The 18,655-nt window shown below is 38.7% G+C and overlaps 1 protein-coding gene across 1 annotated transcript in view; it reads left to right on the top strand.

Annotated features, from left to right (window-relative positions):
- Positions 1 to 18,655, top strand: part of spry2 (sprouty RTK signaling antagonist 2) — a 356,144-nt gene that overhangs the window by 67,765 nt on the left and 269,724 nt on the right. The window contains exon 2 of the mRNA XM_024294322.2: positions 14,576 to 14,835. The gene's annotated coding sequence lies outside the window, so the exon portion shown is untranslated. The remainder of the gene's footprint in view (positions 1 to 14,575; positions 14,836 to 18,655) is intronic.

Below are 18,655 nucleotides of genomic sequence, written 5' to 3' on the forward strand. Positions count from 1 at the left end.
GCTGAGAAAACCAGATAAAGTTGCAACATTTCTGCTTCCAGCCAGAGATCGCTTCTGGCGCCATCTTGCATGGTGCCAAATTTTCCCCAAAAATGGAAAAAAGTCAAATTTTGCTTAATTTTGCTAAATATTAGTTAAAGAAAATAAATATTAGTTCAAATATTAGTTAAACTCAAAATTTGCTGAACGAACTTAAAAAGAAATCTAATTTTGCCAAAACAGCCAGCATGATGCTAAAATATTAGCTATACTCAAAATTTGTCCAAAGAACTTAAAAAAGTCAAATTTTGCCAAAACAGCTAGCATCGTGCTAAGATATTAGCTAAACTCAAAATTTGCAGAAAGAATTTTAAAAAATTCTAATTTTTACAAAACAGCTAACAGTCTGGCTCTTTGCTCGGATCTGGGGGGTCCTGTGGTAGCGTCACTGGTGTGGACAAGTCCTAAAAATATTGTTTCCTCACTGCAGTACAAAGCCAGATTTCTAGATTTATGGTTTACATCCTTTTAGTATTTATTTATTCATTCATTTATTCATTTATTTATTTTTCTTTCATGGTGTGGCGATATGTCGATGTGTGTTTGTGCGTGTGTGTGGAAGGGTGGGGCTTGTGGGTATTATCTTTTGTTTTTAAAATGTTATTTTTTATGTTAAGCACTTTGAGTGAAATTCATTTTTTTCAAAAGTGCTATACAAATAAAGTTTGATTTGATTTGATGATGCTAAAGTATTAGCTAAACTCAAAATTGGCCTAAAAAACTGGTAAAATGTCCAGATTAGCCCAAAACAGCTTGTATGTTGCTAAATTAAAAAGGTAAATTCCAAATTATCCTAAAAGACCCAGTCAATGCTGAACATTTTTAAGTTTGAATGGTGTCTCTAGCTGAAAAGATATGCAGAAGTTCAAAAGTTTCAAAGTGCACAAAGTTTTTGAAAGATTTTAGATCACATTTATTTCCTATGGGGTATATTTTTCTCAATATTTCAAGAATTATAAAGTTCAACAATACCAACATTATAAGCAGTAATGTCCTAAACGAGCTGAACATTTTGATACCAATATTGCTCAAATCGCTAAAAGTGTGATTGAGTTTTTACGTGCCAAAAAATGTACAGCAAGGAGCAGGAGAATCACTATAGTGTGATTGCTGTGAAGCATTCAAACAATAAGTGAGTATTTATTCCAAATTGAGACAAAGATGTTCAATGAACAATTTTTGTGTCTTCTTCTTCTTTAGTGATTTATTTTATTTTTATTGAGTTTAAACAATAATAATTTTGTATTTGAATAGAATCTGTTCTTTTCAAGTCCTTGTTTGCAAAAAAAAAAAAAAAAAAAAAAGGTTTCAAGTATGGTGAATTTGAAGTGGGTACAGAAATCAAAAACATGAAGGTACTCATCCATATAGTGGAAAAGATCTGACCCCAATACACCATCAAAAATACAGGATCTAAAATGTGCACAACAAACAATTTTCTTCACTTCTGATGTATTATAAGTCCCATTATTAATAAATGACTGAGTAGACCATCACAACAAGGTCTGGAAGCCACTTATAGCAGTGTAGCGTAAAACCAGCTGTACGTTTCCTAAGAGAAACAAAAATAATGAGACTGGAGAAAGAGGCAGATGAAAACCATTTCTGTTTTAGAGAGTATACATTCAGAACAGTGGTATGAACACATACCCCTGCCTGTCAGTGAGCCAGCCAACAAGCTAGCCCGCTAACAAAGAAGGGGAGCGTGTGGGTTGTCATCCCTGTGTTTCTGTAGCTCCACAAGCATAAATTAAGCCCCTGGGAGCAGCGCAGAACCAGATAGAGAAGGATAAAGAGTGGGAGAGAGAGTGGGGGGAAAAAAGAAAGAGCAAGTGAGAGAATAAGAGATGAAGACAGGAAGAGAGGAGAGCTAGACAAAGCCTAGAGACCAAGCAGAGGCCCCAAAGACTGAACAAGAGTAAAGGGAGTGGGAGGCAGCAGCCCTCTTTCAATTCCCCTCCACCTCTTCTGCCAACTGTGCAGCTGAGAGCTTTCATCATCGGTGATTGTTTTGAGGAGATCCTCTGATTTGAGTGAATCAACAGCTACAGATATTGATGACCACACATATTGATCAGTAAAGCTGGAGTGACCATTTTGTTGTTTTTGCCGTGTTCGCTCTGCTTTCCTTCATCTTCGATTAAAAATAGCTTTCCTGCCCACAGCAATCCTCGATGAACAAAAAAAACGAAACGAAATACTCGTATTGGTGCAACGTCTGCTTCATTTAGCGTCAAAGAAACGGACTGTAATCAGCTGTGTGTGGACACACACTTACCTCGTCCTGAGTAAAGGCAAAAAACTCCAACACCGGGAGTGTTTGGGAATTGTTGAAGAAGATGCAGTCATCCATCAACCAGTTATCAGGGGAAAGAGAGTGACAGGTTGCACATCAGCCCTTTTTTTCCCCCATTCTCTGCTTTCTTGGTCGTCGCTAAAAGGACACAAGGTAGAAGTTGGGCTCCACGGTAATCAGTACCTAGCCTCCAGTGCATCTCTAGAAGTGTCGTAGTGCTGTGACTCATCCCTGAAGTACAGCCTTGCGCAATTTTTCTTTCTTTTTAGGACTTCTCTGTTCAGAAAGAAGCTTTTTTTGGAGGCTTGAAAAAGATGGTGCACCAAATGGACTCCTAAAAATGAGAAATGACCAGAAATTAACCCACTGATCCACTTCCTTTAATTGGGAGAGCTTCTTCACGGCATCTGCCAGCAATTCATGAAATGGAATGTCTGTCTTCTCTTAGTGGGATGGAGACATCTTCAAGAAACCTACCCATCAGTGGTTTTACACTCCGAATGTGTTTGGTAGGTAAACATTCAAGCTACAGACTCGGACAAGAAATAAAACGAACAGCTTTACACCGCAAGCTAATTGCTTTAGATCAAAACCTCAACTGACAGTCGGATGCCTATGAAAGCAGTTGGAATGGGTCATAGCTCCTCTGGATCATACCAAAGGTTGGGACATCACTCCAGTCAGTCAGTCTAAAGCAGGGTGTCCAAAGTCAGTCCTACATGTTTTCCAAACAACTTACCATTAAGCTCCTTATTGGCTAAAAACAACTGATCCAGGTAATCAGCAACAGATAAAGCAGGATTTTCTTAAAATCCACCATGAGGCCAGCCCTCGAGGCCTGACTTTGGACACCCCTGGTCTAAAGCTAAGTACACTCTAGGCATTTAATGCACGTTCAGTAATGCCCTAAGTTAGCTTTCTTGAAAGGGCATTTACTGCATGGTGTTTACACTGGACGAGCAGGGAGGGACTTCTTCCTCTTTTTCTATTGTTTACTAGTTCACATCCACTACCTGCAGTTGGAAGAGGCTTGGTCTGAAATGTCAAAGTGGTGCAAATCTCCTGAATCTTGCTCCTGGCTTTTTCTTTCACAGCTCTATGCCGATATATGAAAGACTTGGGTTGTGTCCAAAATTCCTTTCTAACCCCTAACTACTAAAAAAACTACATAGTGTGGGACTATATAGTGCTCTGGATTTTAAAGCTAATTCAGACAAGATGCTCACTACTTTTCTTTCATTTTTCCAAACGTCCAATATAACGTCACCAATTTCACAAAGTCAAAATAGAATAAATACGAACATTTCACAACGTTTATTCATGATTCATGGATGGTTTATTAAAAACTTACATTTAAACACGATTTTTGTTTGAAATTGTTCTACCACAGTGCATTGTGGTCTATATTCGCTAATCTAGTGAGCATTGATGCACAACAGTTTTTTGAAAAGAGCTAGTAGATTTGGACAGCACTAATAAATGGCGAACATACCATATAGTGCACTGTATAGTGAGGGGGGGGGGGNNNNGGGGGGGGGGTTCGGGCACAGCTTTGGTGTCATTGAATTCTAGCAAGGCACAAATCGCCATTATTAATTTCTACTCCATAATTTTTCGCTACCACGGTTATCACTACCACAAATGAAAAGAGACAATGTCCACACATCACCTCCAAATCCAAGCCCCTGATTGGTCAAAGTTTGGTCCAGTTTAATTTTCAAGGCTCGTTCAGTGGCCATGCTTTTAGTACATAGAGCCTAAAATGGTAGAATGGGGACGCCTGAAGGCTTCGAGCTTCAGAATGTTCTTTGTCACAAATAAATAAAAAAGATAGATTTATTTATTTATTTATTATCAGAAAAATGTCACAAGAACTTGTTTAAAACACAATTTTTCTTTATGTGGGTCTTGAATGTTCCAGCCTTAAATGCATAAATTCTAAGCAAAGCCAAAATATATACGAACAACTTCAACTTTCATGTTGAAGATTGTTTGCAATTCTTATAGAGCTGATGCAGGATGGATGTTTGTTATTGTAAATGTGTTGAGGACATCATTTTTAGCCAGAATTTACCAATTGGGATCATGAAAAAATATTAAATGCCCTATGCTAAGTTTTAAAATGTGGATCAAATTTACTATTTAAAGAATGTGTATATCAAATGGAGAGAGAAGTAGCTTCTTTTTTTCTTAGACAATGTTTTAAAATGCAAGTAATTGTCATTTTCACAGTAAATTGTGAAGTTGTGAAGTCCGATGGTGGATTCTTTCTTTTTTTTTTTTTTTTTTTTTTGGAGAATTTTCAGTGAAGCTTGAAGCTCTAAATCCCCCTCGGGAAAGAAAAGCAATGCGGCTCTATTTCTGGGCACAAATCTGCTTTGCTTCTATATGACTCTCACAGAGGGAGACTGTAAACCTAATTTATTCTCCCATGGATTCTTACTTGTAGCGCTCAGCAGATGCTCCTTGTGATGTGATTTCTCCATCCTGCCACCGCAAAAACCTGAATAAAAACTTAAAGGAGGGAGATGGGAGAGTGATAAACAACGTGAAGACTTTTGAACCTCTTCCAGTCTTTGAAACCAGAACCATTTACTCTTTACCAGTTAATAGTGATCAGGGGGAGTTTCTTGCGGTGGCACAGAAGTGCAAATCACACCAAGAAATCACTCAATGCAAACATATCTTAAAATAGAAAAACAAATAAAAAAAAATACCATATATCTCCCAGTAGTGTCCTGTCTGTAATTGATTGAAACCGGTGCTTGTTACTTTAGATGCCGGTCTCTAATAGTATCCAGGCTCCTTTAAGAACACAAGTACTACTATAAGAAGATATACAGTATTTTTAAAATCAGAACAAAATCCCCCACAAAAATGAAACAAATATATAATGAAATATTTCAGGGATCAAAATGAAATGTTATAAAATTAAGCACAATAAGAAACTGGAAATGGTGGGTATTGTGGGACGTCACTGATGGAATGATGATGATGTTTGAGTTTTGGCACTTTGTTCAAATGCTTCTTGAATGTTCACATACCTATAAAAGTGTAGTAGGAGCGTATCTTGTATCGCTTCATGCTAAATTTAGGTTGAAGTGATCGTCATACATCATCATCTAATCAGGATTATGATCAGTACCATAATACCTACCTCCACTGGTTTCTGTAGAAAACGGAAAAATATTTCAGAAAACAAAAGTAAACTTCAGAAGTCAAAATGAGACGAAAGTAGAAACCAGAAAAGATGGCTAAAAATTTCTGAACATTATTTGACACAAAGCAATACTCGATATTAGGGGTGTAGGGGAAAAATGGATTAAGCAATATATCGTGATATTTCATTTGGCAATACTTTACTTGAGATGGGTATCAAATCTAAACTCAGTGCGACGTTGCTGCTACTATCATATATACATGTGGATTACTGTGCTTTGTAGCAGATAGATCAGATAAGAACAAGTGAAGAATTGTTTTTTTTTTCCACTTTATTTTTGTAGGTCTCGTTCAAGCACTGTCCAGGTTCCTGAACCATTAAATATAGAAATGTTGGAAAGAAACTGCACTTTATTTAATCTATCATACTTTTAGAACTTTATTGGTTAAGCCACATTAATTCTATTTTTTTATTATACTCAAAAATATTTTTCTGTGGAAATCGGACAATGTTTTTCTTGTTCCCTTTAAGAACAAATATTACTTAATTTAGCAAAAGAAAGGAAAAGCACCATGAATTTGTGGGTAAAAGGAACCCGTATATGAGATACAATTGCAGTACTTAATGTTGTGATCCTTAAATAAAATTAATTTTACAATTTTACTACAATGAAAGATCATCATATTCGGTTAGTTTTTTTTCTAAGTCACACTCTTAAAAAAAAAAAAGTGAAAAATTGTTCTGGTAAAATCTAGAGATATGCCGTAATATGTATAATGAGACACGTATTAAGATATGTATTATTTCGCCAGACTCTTGCCAGTACAGACCCTTACTGCTTATGCTTTCTACTAATGATAACATTTCTATAAGTACGTGACCATTTAAGACACATTTGAAAAAATGTCAAATTGTAGACATTGAAGATACATTTGAAAAAGTGTCAAATTATGGACATTGAAGAAGCATTTGGAAAAAAAAGTCAAATTGTGGACATTGAAGACACATTTGAAAAAGTGTCAAATTGTCAACACTGAAGACACATTTGAAGAAAAAAAAAAAGTCAAATCGTGGACATTAAAGATGCATTTGGAAAAAGCAAATGTAAAATTATGGACATTAAAGATGCATTTAAAAAAAAAGTCAAATTATGGACATTGAGGAAGCATTTGAAAAAAAAAAATTATGGACATTAAAGATGCATTTGAAATAATGTCAAATTATGGACATTATGATGCATTTGAAAAAACAATATCAAATTGTGGACATTAAACACACTGTTGAAAAAATGTCGAATTGAGGACATTAAAGACGCATTTCAAAAAAATTCAAAATGTGGACGTTAATGCCACTGTTGAAAAAATGTCCAAAATTAAACATCTTCCTGTCTGGAGTGTCCCACAGAACCTACCTTTTTCTAGTTTCTTATTGTTTATTTTATTTTTTCCTTTTTTTTTATTTCTGTAATTTACATTTCATTTCATTTTATTCCAATTCTTTATTTTGTTTGTGTTTTGGCCTCTGAAATGTTGTCCTAATTGCTAAAATGTAATGTTTTTCTTAACTTGTGCTTTTTTAATTGCCCTGATCTTTAATACACACTATTGTCCAGTGAATTCTTGATGTAATTTGCACTTTAGGGCCACCGTAGTTTCTTCAACAAATGTTAGAAAGTATGAATTTCAAGCCCAATCTGCTACAAGTTGCCATGACTTGTCTCACAAGCAACAAATTGAAAAAAAAAAAAAAAAAGCTCGACAGAAGGTGGGAAGTCGGCTTCAGACATTAAAAGCCCAACTCTGCTCCGCGGTTCTCCTCCTCACCACCAGCGTCTGATGCTATGAGTCACCGGCAGCGTGTCGGCCTGTAGCTGTCTTACCACAACACATTCTTTGGAGGGCTTCCCAAACAAAAAATGACTCAAAACACAGGATAGTCTGATTGTGAGAACTGGGACAGAGCCAACATTTTATGTAATAGTCACTCAGGAAGCACAATAAAAAAAAAAGAAATGGGAAAAAGAGTTAAAACATTCTCTTTTGGTTCAAATACAGCTTGGTCCGGAGGGCTTTTTCTTTTCTTGCTTCTCCTGGAAGGTTTTTTAAATTATTTTTGGGACAATATGCATCCAGAAAGCTAAGCCTTTTTATCTGCATGATCCCACGACGGTTTACTCAATGCATTTTTACCTTTAAACAAAGTGGAATTATCTGCAGCAGAACCGCATCCTTCCGCTTTTGACCCGCCAACCCTTTCTGTAGCTCTAATTCCACGCGCAGAGCAAGATAAAAACCTCTTAATCTGCTTGTAGACTGCTGTCACAACAGCTCAAAATGTGCAGACATGTGGATCGGGCCCTTTTTTTTTTTTTTTTTTTTTTACCAGAGTGAGCTGGAATGCCTGGGGCATCTGTTGACCCAGCTGACGCTGCCGAGCGGCTGCAGCCCGCCAGGTTAAGGACAACATTTATCCGGCATACATTTGCATTGGCGATGTGTGAACATGGGAAAAAAAAGATAGAGGTGTTAGTGTATGCGGGGGGAGGGAAGCGCTCGTGTAACCTTTCTGCCTCTTGATTCTTGCCATGAAACAATTTGAAAATTGGAATAATCTGGGACTGTGATTTCATAGCGAAAAAGCACTTGGCAGCCAGAAATAGCAGAAGAATAAATTCCAGCTCGATGGGTAAATTACCAGCAATTTTTAACAAAATATTTATTTATGACATGGCTTACAAACCAAAGATATGTGCATCTTAACAGCGATGCTGAGCAAATAGCTACTTCACTTTTTCTCGCTTTTGGCTCAATCTGGAGAAAAAATATGATTACAGCAAAAAAAATGTTGCAAAAATCTTTTTTTTATTCCTGACACAAATAGAGCCCATTTCAAACTGCATCTTTATGAAAGTCTGCATTTAATCAGACATTTTCTACAAATGTATGTGTTTTATTTCTTAAATTTGGGCAAATATGGCAGCCGGGCAAAAACCTACAACTACTTTAATTTTTTTTCTTTTTGGAAATTAAAAAAAAAAACTGTCAATATATGTATATATTTCAGCTTTTTATGGGAAAAGTACGTCTTGGGGTGTGTTCAGACTTGACACCTTTAGTTCGCTTAAAGTGAACCAGAGTTCACCTCCCCCCGAAAATCTGGAAGAAATTTTCAGTCTAAATACACCAAAGTGGACCCTGGTCCGGGACCAGGAACCGCTCTCAGATCCATCTTTCAAGGTGGTCTCGGTACATTTCCAATTGAATTGAGTTCCATTTCCCTCTGAGATTTCTCCGTCTGGACTGACTCCGTGCTCAGAGTGGAACAGTTGGACCAAATGACCACCGTAGCCGGGCATTATGGGATGTAAACACAGTAGCAGAGCAACAATGAGATACAGCAACTCATTGACTCTTACCCAAAGGTCGGACTTTATTTCGTCTTTGACACTATTTGAAACTATTTGATGTAATCTGTTGCACACTTCCACGATCTTTGTTTTAACACTTGTAGAATAACATCGGATTGTTGAAATAATCTGAATTTAATTCCTTGGTTTGACAAGTTTATATTAGGCTTGTGGTTTCAATTTAGCTGACTGTATGACTGCTTTCAAGAAACAGCGAAAGGAATTTCCACACGTGACTGAATGACTTGCGTCAAGAATGAGTCGGCCACGGTGGAGAAAATTCAGCGGTTTTCCAAAAATAAAACTTGTTTGAGAATCGCATTACAAATGAAATGGGGAAAAAAAAGTGTAGGTTGTGTTTTTTTCTTTTAGTTTTTCTGCAGTCTGGTACTAACTGTCCTACCTTGAGAATTGGGAACCTGCACTTCTCTAGAGGCAAATGCGGCAGAACCATGGACTAAAGTTGGATTTACATTGGGTAAAGCAAACCAAAAACCAATCTAAATGCTCGTAGAACCTTAAACATCTAAGCATAAACAAATGTTAAGCAAAAATACTGGATCTTGGTGAGTTTAAAGGGTCAATGTTTTAGTGTATTATTGAAAAGACCCACTATGACCAAATATGGTCCGTTAGTTTTACCCACCAATCCAACCTCTGATGTTTTGAGTCACGCAACCTCAGGCAGACACTCTACCACTAGGCCACTTCTAATGTATATTGTTTTTAAAGAAAAACAACAGAGGCTGAATTTAAAAATAAATTAATATATCTGAACATATCCGTCAAACTGGAGCCGGAAGCGGAGCGAGCAAAGAAAAGCATCTCTGACCTTCTTTATGGCAGCTTTTAGCCATTCAGCCTGTGTTTTTCTACGGAAAATTTCCTCTGAATGGAGGCTTTAGCTCGCTATCCTTTTTCCTCTAAGGCGCCGTTTCAGTGTCAAAGGAGCTTTGTCATGTAAAGTTAGTCATGGTCGTTTTTTTTTTTTTTTTTTTTCTTTGACTCCCCGCAACCCTTCACAGGCACAGCGGTTACCACGTCTGTCATCTTCACCTGAACTCCGCTGTGATCCATTTTTAATGTTTGAGGCTCCTGCGGATCGGCATTCATCCCAAAAGAAGCCTTTGCTCCGCACGCGGTGATTCACATGTTTAACAATGGTGGTCTTTTTCCTCTGACACCATCTATTTTAGTGGAGATGGGATCAAACATGCAAAACAGCACTCTTTTTCTTTTTTTTTTTCTTTTTTTTTTTCGGAAATGATGCGTTTAAATACCAGGGATAAATTAGAGGAACTTGCTGAAATTAGCATGTTTGGAAGGTTATTGCAAAATGCTAAATTATGCGCCTTTTGGAAAACAAATGACTCATTAAATAGATGAAAAGTAGCCGTGACGAAAAAAGAAGCACTTTCCGACTTCCTGTGTTTGATGTAATTGTGCTAATTTGCATTTAGCAACATTTTAAATCAATTTTTCTGTGAGTCATATAGCATTTTAGAATAGCTAACCTTAAAATACAGCTTTGTTTAACTAGACAAACTTCCCCTATCTGTTTTAAAACAAACCATAACTTTATTTTATAAAAAAAGTACAATTTAATTCAGGACTATGCTTAATTTTGCACCACCTTAAGAGGAAAAAACATGAAAAAAATAAAGGGGTTTAATTTCCTGACACCTAATTTAATTCCAGCTATGTATATTTAAAAAAAATGTCTCTTGTGTTTTGCTATAAGCAAATGCTAAATTTAGGAACTTTTAGAGCAGGTTTTAGGTTTGATCCATATTTACATCAATGGGCATCAAACGGTTAGTAATATATTTTCTACACGTCTACAAAAAATGTATAAATACATATATATAGCTGATGTAAGAATTATATTAAAATGTTGACTTTTGAATAAAAAGTTACAATAGCTTAACTTATATATATATATATATGAGTTTTTACACTGTAAATATAAGAAAAAATGCTATTTCAGAACAGGAAGTATTTTTAAAAAAATCATTACTCCACATCATTTTTTGTGTATGCTTTATACATTTTTTATGAAATACTGCAACTAACACTTTCTCAGTATAGGAAGTTAAAGTTACTTTGAATGTAAAAAGCTTTTGTTAACTTTACACATTTAAATCTACATTTTGAGGCTGAACTTTAAGCCTTTCCATATTTCATTCATCGCATCTCTCACAGCCTGATAAAGTCAGTTATGAGCCCATAATATCCAGTTATATTTTAGCTTCTCTGTTGTAAAAAGGCTCCCTTGCCATCCATCTTTTCCCATTTTAAAATGGTCTGCCATTTGCTAGGAGTGTGTGTGTTTGTGGGATGAGTAGCTGTGGGCAAGGGGTTTGGGGTACAGTATGATGAATTGCCTCTGTCAATACCAAACTGCCTATTCTGCTTTTGACTTTTTGTGAGATTTTTGTTCTCTCGTGAAAATTGGTACTTTGGCCAAAATTCTACTTACTGAAGTTGGGCTAAAGAGTTGTAATATAGAGAAGACATGCAAAATGTCTGATGATACACTTGGCTCACTGTGCTGGGGTGGGCCAGCATCTCTCTGTAAATGATGTCTTGTAATCTAAATACAGTGAAAGTTGGTAAATGTTCACCTATTGGCATAACTTGTCGGTGAGAATTGGTAAATAAAAGCTAAAATCTTGGAAAAAATAATTGTACTGCCATATTGACAAAAGTTTGCTCCGCCCACTTCAATCATATATAAAAAAAAGCCACCAGAGTGTGACTGAGTGAGGCGAGTATTGTTGGCCAATCAAAAAGAAAAAAAAATCTCACTCTACATTTAGTCCAGGCTTGGAAACCCATGTTCAAACATCTGCTTTCAATAAAAAGTCTTTGTGAACTCATGGATATGTGCATTGCAGGCTTAAAAACCCTCATGGTCACTGGTCACTACTTGTTTTTGTGTCCGTTTTTGTACTCACGTCTATAGTTAGAACAGTAGAATGCGCTAAACAGCTCCACCCCAGCTCCACCTGAGTCGCGTCTTGTGAGCCGCGAGTTACAGCTTGTGGGCTGTGACTCATGCGATTTGAGTCACGGCTCGCAGCCATGACCTTCTAAACATTTTGTCCCAAAATATTATCCCGTAGCTTTTTGTGGTTTGAGTTTTGATGATAATGCTAGGTATACACTTAATTTACGGTAAAAAATTGAATTGAAGCTGCGGGGAGCCACTTTCAAATCTCATAAGTTCTGGCTCACTAGATTTGAGTAGCAGCTCATGAGACTTGAGTTACGGCTCACAAGACTTGAGTTGCAGCTCATGGGACTTGAGTCCCGACTCGTGAGATTTCACTCATGGCTCACGAGAATTTATCTTATGCTTACAAGACTTGAGTCGCGGCTCACGAGACTTGAGTCGTGGCTCACGAGACTTGAGTCTCTGGTCAAGAGACTGGAGTCGTGGTTCACAAGACTCCAGTCTTGACTCACGGGGCTTGAGTTGCGACTCACGAAAATTGAGTCGAGTCTCACGGGACTTGAGTCCCGGCTCAGGAAACTTGAGTCCTGGCTCATAAGACTTAATTGGTGGTTAACAAGACTTGACTCGCAGCTCTCGGGACTGGAGTCCCAGCTCATGAGACTTGAGTTGTGGTTTACAAGACTTGAGTTGCGGCTTACGGGATTTGAGTCGCGGCTCACGAGACTTGAGTTGCAGCTCATGAGTCTTGAGTTATAGCTCACAAGACTCGAGTCACGGCTCACGAGACTTGAGTCCTGGCTCATAAGACTTGACTGGCGGTTAACAAGACTTGACTCGCAGCTCTCGGGACTGGAGTCCCGGCTCATGAGACTTGAGTTGTGGTTTACAAGACATGAGTTGCGGCTAACGGGACATGAGTCGCGGCTCACGGGACTTGAGTCACGGCTCACGAGACTTGAGTCGCAGCTCATGAGACTTGAGTTATAACTCACAAGACTCGAGTCACAGCTCACGAGACCTGAGTCCTGGCTTATGAGACTTGAGTCGCGGTTGACAAGACTTGATTCTCAGGACTGAAGTGTTCCGGCTCATGAGACTTGAATTGTGGTTTACAAGATTTGAGTCCTGGCTCACGGGACTTGAGTCCCAGCTCACGAGATTTCAGTCATGGCTCATGACAATTCAGTCTATGCTCACAAGATTTCAGTCACGGCTCACGAGACCTGAGCCACAGCTCTCGAGATTTGAGTCTTGGCTCACAAGACTTGAGTCATGTGAGCCAGTGGAGGTAGGTCGTAGCTGATTTGCACAGATTTCCATTGGCTTGTTACACCAAGTCTCTGCCAACTCCACGCATCAGTATTGGGTAGTGAAAGACTTGAGTGAACACCATTTGCCAAAAGCACGTACAAAAACCTTTGTTTCTGACCACGTCACATGTCCCCTGTGTGCACGTTGCATAATTCCTAAATTTAGCCTTCATTAAAATCTGAATAAATGAATAAACCCATGCTATGTGGATTTTTTATTCAAAATTATATTAAGAATAAACTGTAAAATAAATTTTAAAAAACAACTTTCAAAGGGAATGAAGTGCTACAGCCTGCTTCTAGTGGTCATTTGAGGAACAACATTTAGCAGCTGTTTTGTTTGCATTAAATTAGAGTTTAACCAATAAGAAGAGAATCAACCAAGCTAACCCTAGTAGTGTTACTAAAATTCAAAATAGTTAAACTGGTTAATTGTTAATTTATTTGTTAACTAGTTTGGAAAATGTTCTTCCTGTCGCCTATATGTTTAAATGCATGTTCTTTACAAACAATAGCATCTAAAAGGTTTTGTTTTTGGAATTGCTGTAAATGACCATTCTACTTTTGTGTTGATCTGTAGAATGACTTTTCATGCCATTAAAGATGAAGGAGGATTACCTTCAAAAAGTGAAATTATTGGACTTTAGCACTCTGAAAACCCTCAAAATCCCTTCAGTTCAACAAGGATTATATTCAACCCTTTATTTTTTACTTTTATATGATTTACCCGTCTGACAGAAAATACCTCAAATTGTAACACCTCTTCAGCCTGTCTAAATCCTGGCTTGGATCAATACTGAAGCTTTTCACACGCCTGTATTTGTGCTAAGTGGTGTAGCTGTTTTCACACTGGCCTTGCCTTCCAAATCCCAAATAAATCTATTGGGATTTGGGTTATTGGATTCCTTTTTTTTCTTTGGAGCATAATTAACCACCTGTCTCAAAGGGACCGTTTGTATGACTGAGATTTGCTAATGGAGCAACACTTTCATTCATTATCTTTACCAGTCTTTTCCTGAAAGACTGGTTCCCACCACACAGCTGCTGCTGTCATGCATTCAGTTTGAACTTCTCATTTAACATCCCCTTTGACATAAAAAACCACACATTTTTGTGCTTTTTTTGTGACCAGAGGCCTTCTGAATCTCACATTTTCAATTTCTACATACACAACAGACACGACTGGCGTGGCAGGAGTGTCAAGTTTCAAAGTTAAGTCAATGTACAGACACAATCTGAGGTCCAGTGGTGCAAGTTTGTCATTTGGCAGAGCAAGGTCAAGTTGTTTCAGGTGACTCAGGTGATGTTTTCGGTGACTAGATCAAAAGGTAGAAATAAATAGGCAACATGGCAGCTCGTTGTGGGGATTTCGTCTTGAACTTCCTTCCATTTTTTTAACCTGCAGGGTTGTTGGAGAGTGTCCTGGCTTCTGTTGGGCAAAGGCGAGATACACTCTGAACAGGTCGCCAGCTTGTCACAGAGCCCATGGAACTGGAGTGATCACACCTGCTAAGCCAGCAAGCTGCCCGGTTAACGGGGTAGCGAGCTATCAAGCTAGCACTGCCCAGGATCTGCCGGAGCTAGCAAAGTTCTTGGGCAGCGAAGACTGCTATGCTGTCCTGCCGGCTGACCAGCAAACGGAGAGCCATCAAGGGTCCCGCCATGGTGAGTGCAGTTGCTCCAGCTTCATGAGCTAATGATGTTTTGATTTTCATCAAGACAAAAAGAAAAAGATCCTTTAATTTGTTTTTTTTTTTTTGGTTTTTTGTCTTCCCTCTCAAATTGATGCTCAAACTGGGCCTCAAACAGATGGAAGTGAAGTTTAAAATGGCCATCATGAGTGAAATATCGGGAGAGACACTTTATGATCTGGTGAACCCAGACATGGCGATGCTTGCTGGCTCCTCTGTAAAGCTCTCCAAACTATATAAACCCAAGCTACTCGCTCAACATCATCCATGTTTTGCGTGATGTGGGAATGATGAAGTCCAAAAAACTACGGCAGGTGTCAAGGCATTGAGCAATAAATTTGATGCGCGTCAAAAGAGAAGCGGCAGACGTGAATTTGATGCACAAATCGCGTCTGGTGAGAATGTATCATAATGTTATGATGCATGTTCAAGAATGTGGAAAACAGAATTTTGAGCATGGGTTTTGTACATAGATCCCGTAAATGATTCTAGAAACTTGCAAGAGTTTTGAACGCGGAAGCCCGAAACATGAGTTTACATAGAATTTTTGTTGGAACTGGTTGCATGAATGTACGTTACTGAGGGCAATCTGAATATAGTTGCTTGTTCTTACTTAAACAGCTGAGCAATGTTTGTAGAAACCTGATCAGTTTTCTTCCAAATACAAATGGAACCACTTGGAGTTGTTTCTTGTTTACAACCAGTGCAGTCATTCCACACCTACTAAGAGTTTAATGTTTCCAAACATTGATTACTGACTTCCTAAGACAGCATTTTCTTGCAGCTCTACACACTAGCCTTCTGTGCAGTACTTGCTGTGTTTTGATGAAGTATAAATAATTCCAGAGCTGCTCCTTACTAGCAGTAGACCATGAAACGAGATGCAACATTTTCTCCTTCTTCTCTTTTTTTCTGCGCTGAGCTTTAAAGATGCTTTTCTTTTTCCTTGATGGGATAAAGGGACCAATCAAACAAGTTCCTTGAAGCTGTTGTAGGCTGTTTAAATGTGCTTACATCTGACTCAATGAGATTTACTCACAGTGGGCAATTCGCACCATCCCTGAGTACATTTAACTCTCAAAGAAAGTGCAAGAGCACTTGAGTAAACTTTGATGAGGTGGGTCAGAGTGTGATTTAGTGAAGTCTGGCGTGCTACAGATGCAGAGTAATTACTGAATGTGCTGGAGATGACAACTCTCATGTGAAACACATTATTCCAACTGGTCAGACCACCAGATTGTTTAGTAGCAAGGAGACAATCATAAACCCAAAACAAAAGTCAATTACTAGCTGTGCTTTGAACAAAATTAATCAAATTGATTGTGGTTGGTACTCAGTTTGACACATTTTTTTGAACTGTAGATTTTTGGAAAAAAATGCTGAGAGGATTTTGAATTATAAAGATTTTCTTTTAGGTAAGACGTTATAGTCAGAATTGCCCCTTATTGGTTGGTATAGACTTTCTGGGGCAAAAAATAGACCAACTTGTCTGCAAGAAAAAGGTTGTAGACCCACTAGTTAAGCCCATAGAGCAGGGGTGTCCAAATACAGTCCTTGAGGGCCGGTGTCATACATGTTTTCCAATCAACCTGCCATTGAAGTACATTTTTATGGCATCCCTAAAGGTGGTGGAACGAGCTTCAACATAGCTCCAAAACACACGCTCTCCCTTTAATGCTACGTTCACACCGCCCTTGGAAATGTGAGTTCAAGCGATCACTTCTGATTTAAAAAAAAAAAAAAGTCTGTAAATACACGTTTGGGACTTCCGCATTGAAACTCTCACAATCACATGTTTTGAAGTCTGTTTATAGACTCCACATACAAGCACATGGCCATTTAATGCACCTTGAAAGGTAGACCAGGTCAAACTGATCAACCAGGGACTCGGATTTGGTGGCATCCTTTTTAATTCTTAGAAATGCCAACCATTTGAAAGCTGACCATTAATAGCTACGGTTTGTGCCCGGACAGAATTATGACACCAGGTCTTTCATATATCAAAATAGAGCTGTGAAAGAAAATGCCCGGAGCAAGATTCATGAAATTTGCACCACTTTGACATATCGCACCAAGCCTCTTCTAACTGTGCACTAGTATGAGGTCACAACAGACCTTATGCTAACAATGAAGACATTCTCACCCCCAAGTTGTCACATATTGACTTTTGATTAAGTCACTTTTTGACATTTTTGGTGTCCCCAACTCTTAGTTTCTTTGATGTGCTGGCTGTTCATAAAATCAAGGAGCCACAACCTTCGGAATGCAGTGTGGTACCAGACACGGACTGGTCTTGGGACACGTCTAGTATCGGTACTCTAACCCGTTACTGGTTCGCGTTCTGTACCGCGTCTGGTATTGATTTGGGTCCGGTACCGCGTCTGCACTGGATGCAGTACCAGTTGCGGTCCAGTACAGCACCTGTACCCTAACCCAGTAACGCTGCCCTAACGCGATACCAGTTTGTGTCCATGCCTGGTTCGCACCTGGTACCGCGTCCAAGGCTGGTTCGGGTTTGGTATCGCATCTGGTACAGACGGGTACTGCTTCGTGATCTGGTACCGTGCCTGTTACTGCATCGTACTGGACGCCGTACCGGACCCAAACCATTACCAGACCCGAACTGGTAGCCATTTGCACCGGATGCAATACTGAAACTGAACTGGTCCCGGACGTGAATTAGTACTGGTGTGCTCCGCGTCCCGGTATGGACCAGTTCCTGTTTGCCGCCCGGAGGTTGGAGACCCATGATTTAATGGGAACAGCCAACATGCGGAAAAAACATTGAGTTGGAGACACCTAAAACGTCCATTTTGGTGCAGAGGGTTCTTTTACCAGACCTCAATATGTGACGAGTTGGAAATGTGTTGTAACCCGTATTCAGTACCTTCTTGAATGCGTATCACAGGCGTGTTGTAAATGTAACATAACATGCAGTTGTCCGTCTTCGACCCTCTATTGTCCTGGACAACCGCAAACCTACCACACCCATATAGTGCATGTGACAAAGGCTTTAAGTTTACCATTAAAGTACAAATAAAAATAATCTTTTTTTCTAACTCAAAGATATTTCTAGACTTTAGGGGCTCCAACAGACTTCTATGGATTTTCAATCCGTAAGGTAGCATGTCTTTGTGTTGAAGCCAAGATCTTACGATATGAGCCTTTCATTCATCGAGGAGGTAATGCACTTATCCTTAAACCCCAAGACAAATGTGGAATTCTTTATGAAAAAAAAAAACTGCTTTTTTTAATGCTATTGTTGGTCCTGCTGGACATCCATAATCAGATCAGGTTGGGCGTGCATGAGACTGAATCAAATCAATGAGATAATCGATAAGTGGAGGGGGCTGGAAGGAGGGGATTACTTAGAGCCGGAGCAAACACTTGGTGGAGCGGTCACTCATCTTGATTAAAGACCCCGCTCGGCGCTTTGATGTGCACGCAGGTGCAGCAGGTTGACACCAGATCGAGGTCAATTATGAGTCGGGCTTCTTTTGATTACTCTGGGTTTTTGTTGTATGGCTGTATGGCCTGTCCTGCAGATTTGGATTTTGTTTGTTTGTTTTCACTGCTTTTTGATTCAACTTGTAGATGATTGCAACTTGCAGTTATAATTACAAACTTTTTTTCAGTAAACACATCATTCCTTTTAAAACACCTGCGCATCAAAGAGTAGCCAAATACCTCTACTTTTTTGTTTGTTTGTTTTTTTTTCCCTTTCACCAATCATTTTCCTTGTATTTTCCCAATAATTCACAGGAACATGTTCTTTTGGACCTCCTGAAAAGCTA

The sequence above is a fragment of the Oryzias melastigma genome, linkage group LG2 (assembly GCF_002922805.2).
Source record: "Oryzias melastigma strain HK-1 linkage group LG2, ASM292280v2, whole genome shotgun sequence".
In the NCBI taxonomy this organism is placed as follows: domain Eukaryota; kingdom Metazoa; phylum Chordata; class Actinopteri; order Beloniformes; family Adrianichthyidae; genus Oryzias; species Oryzias melastigma.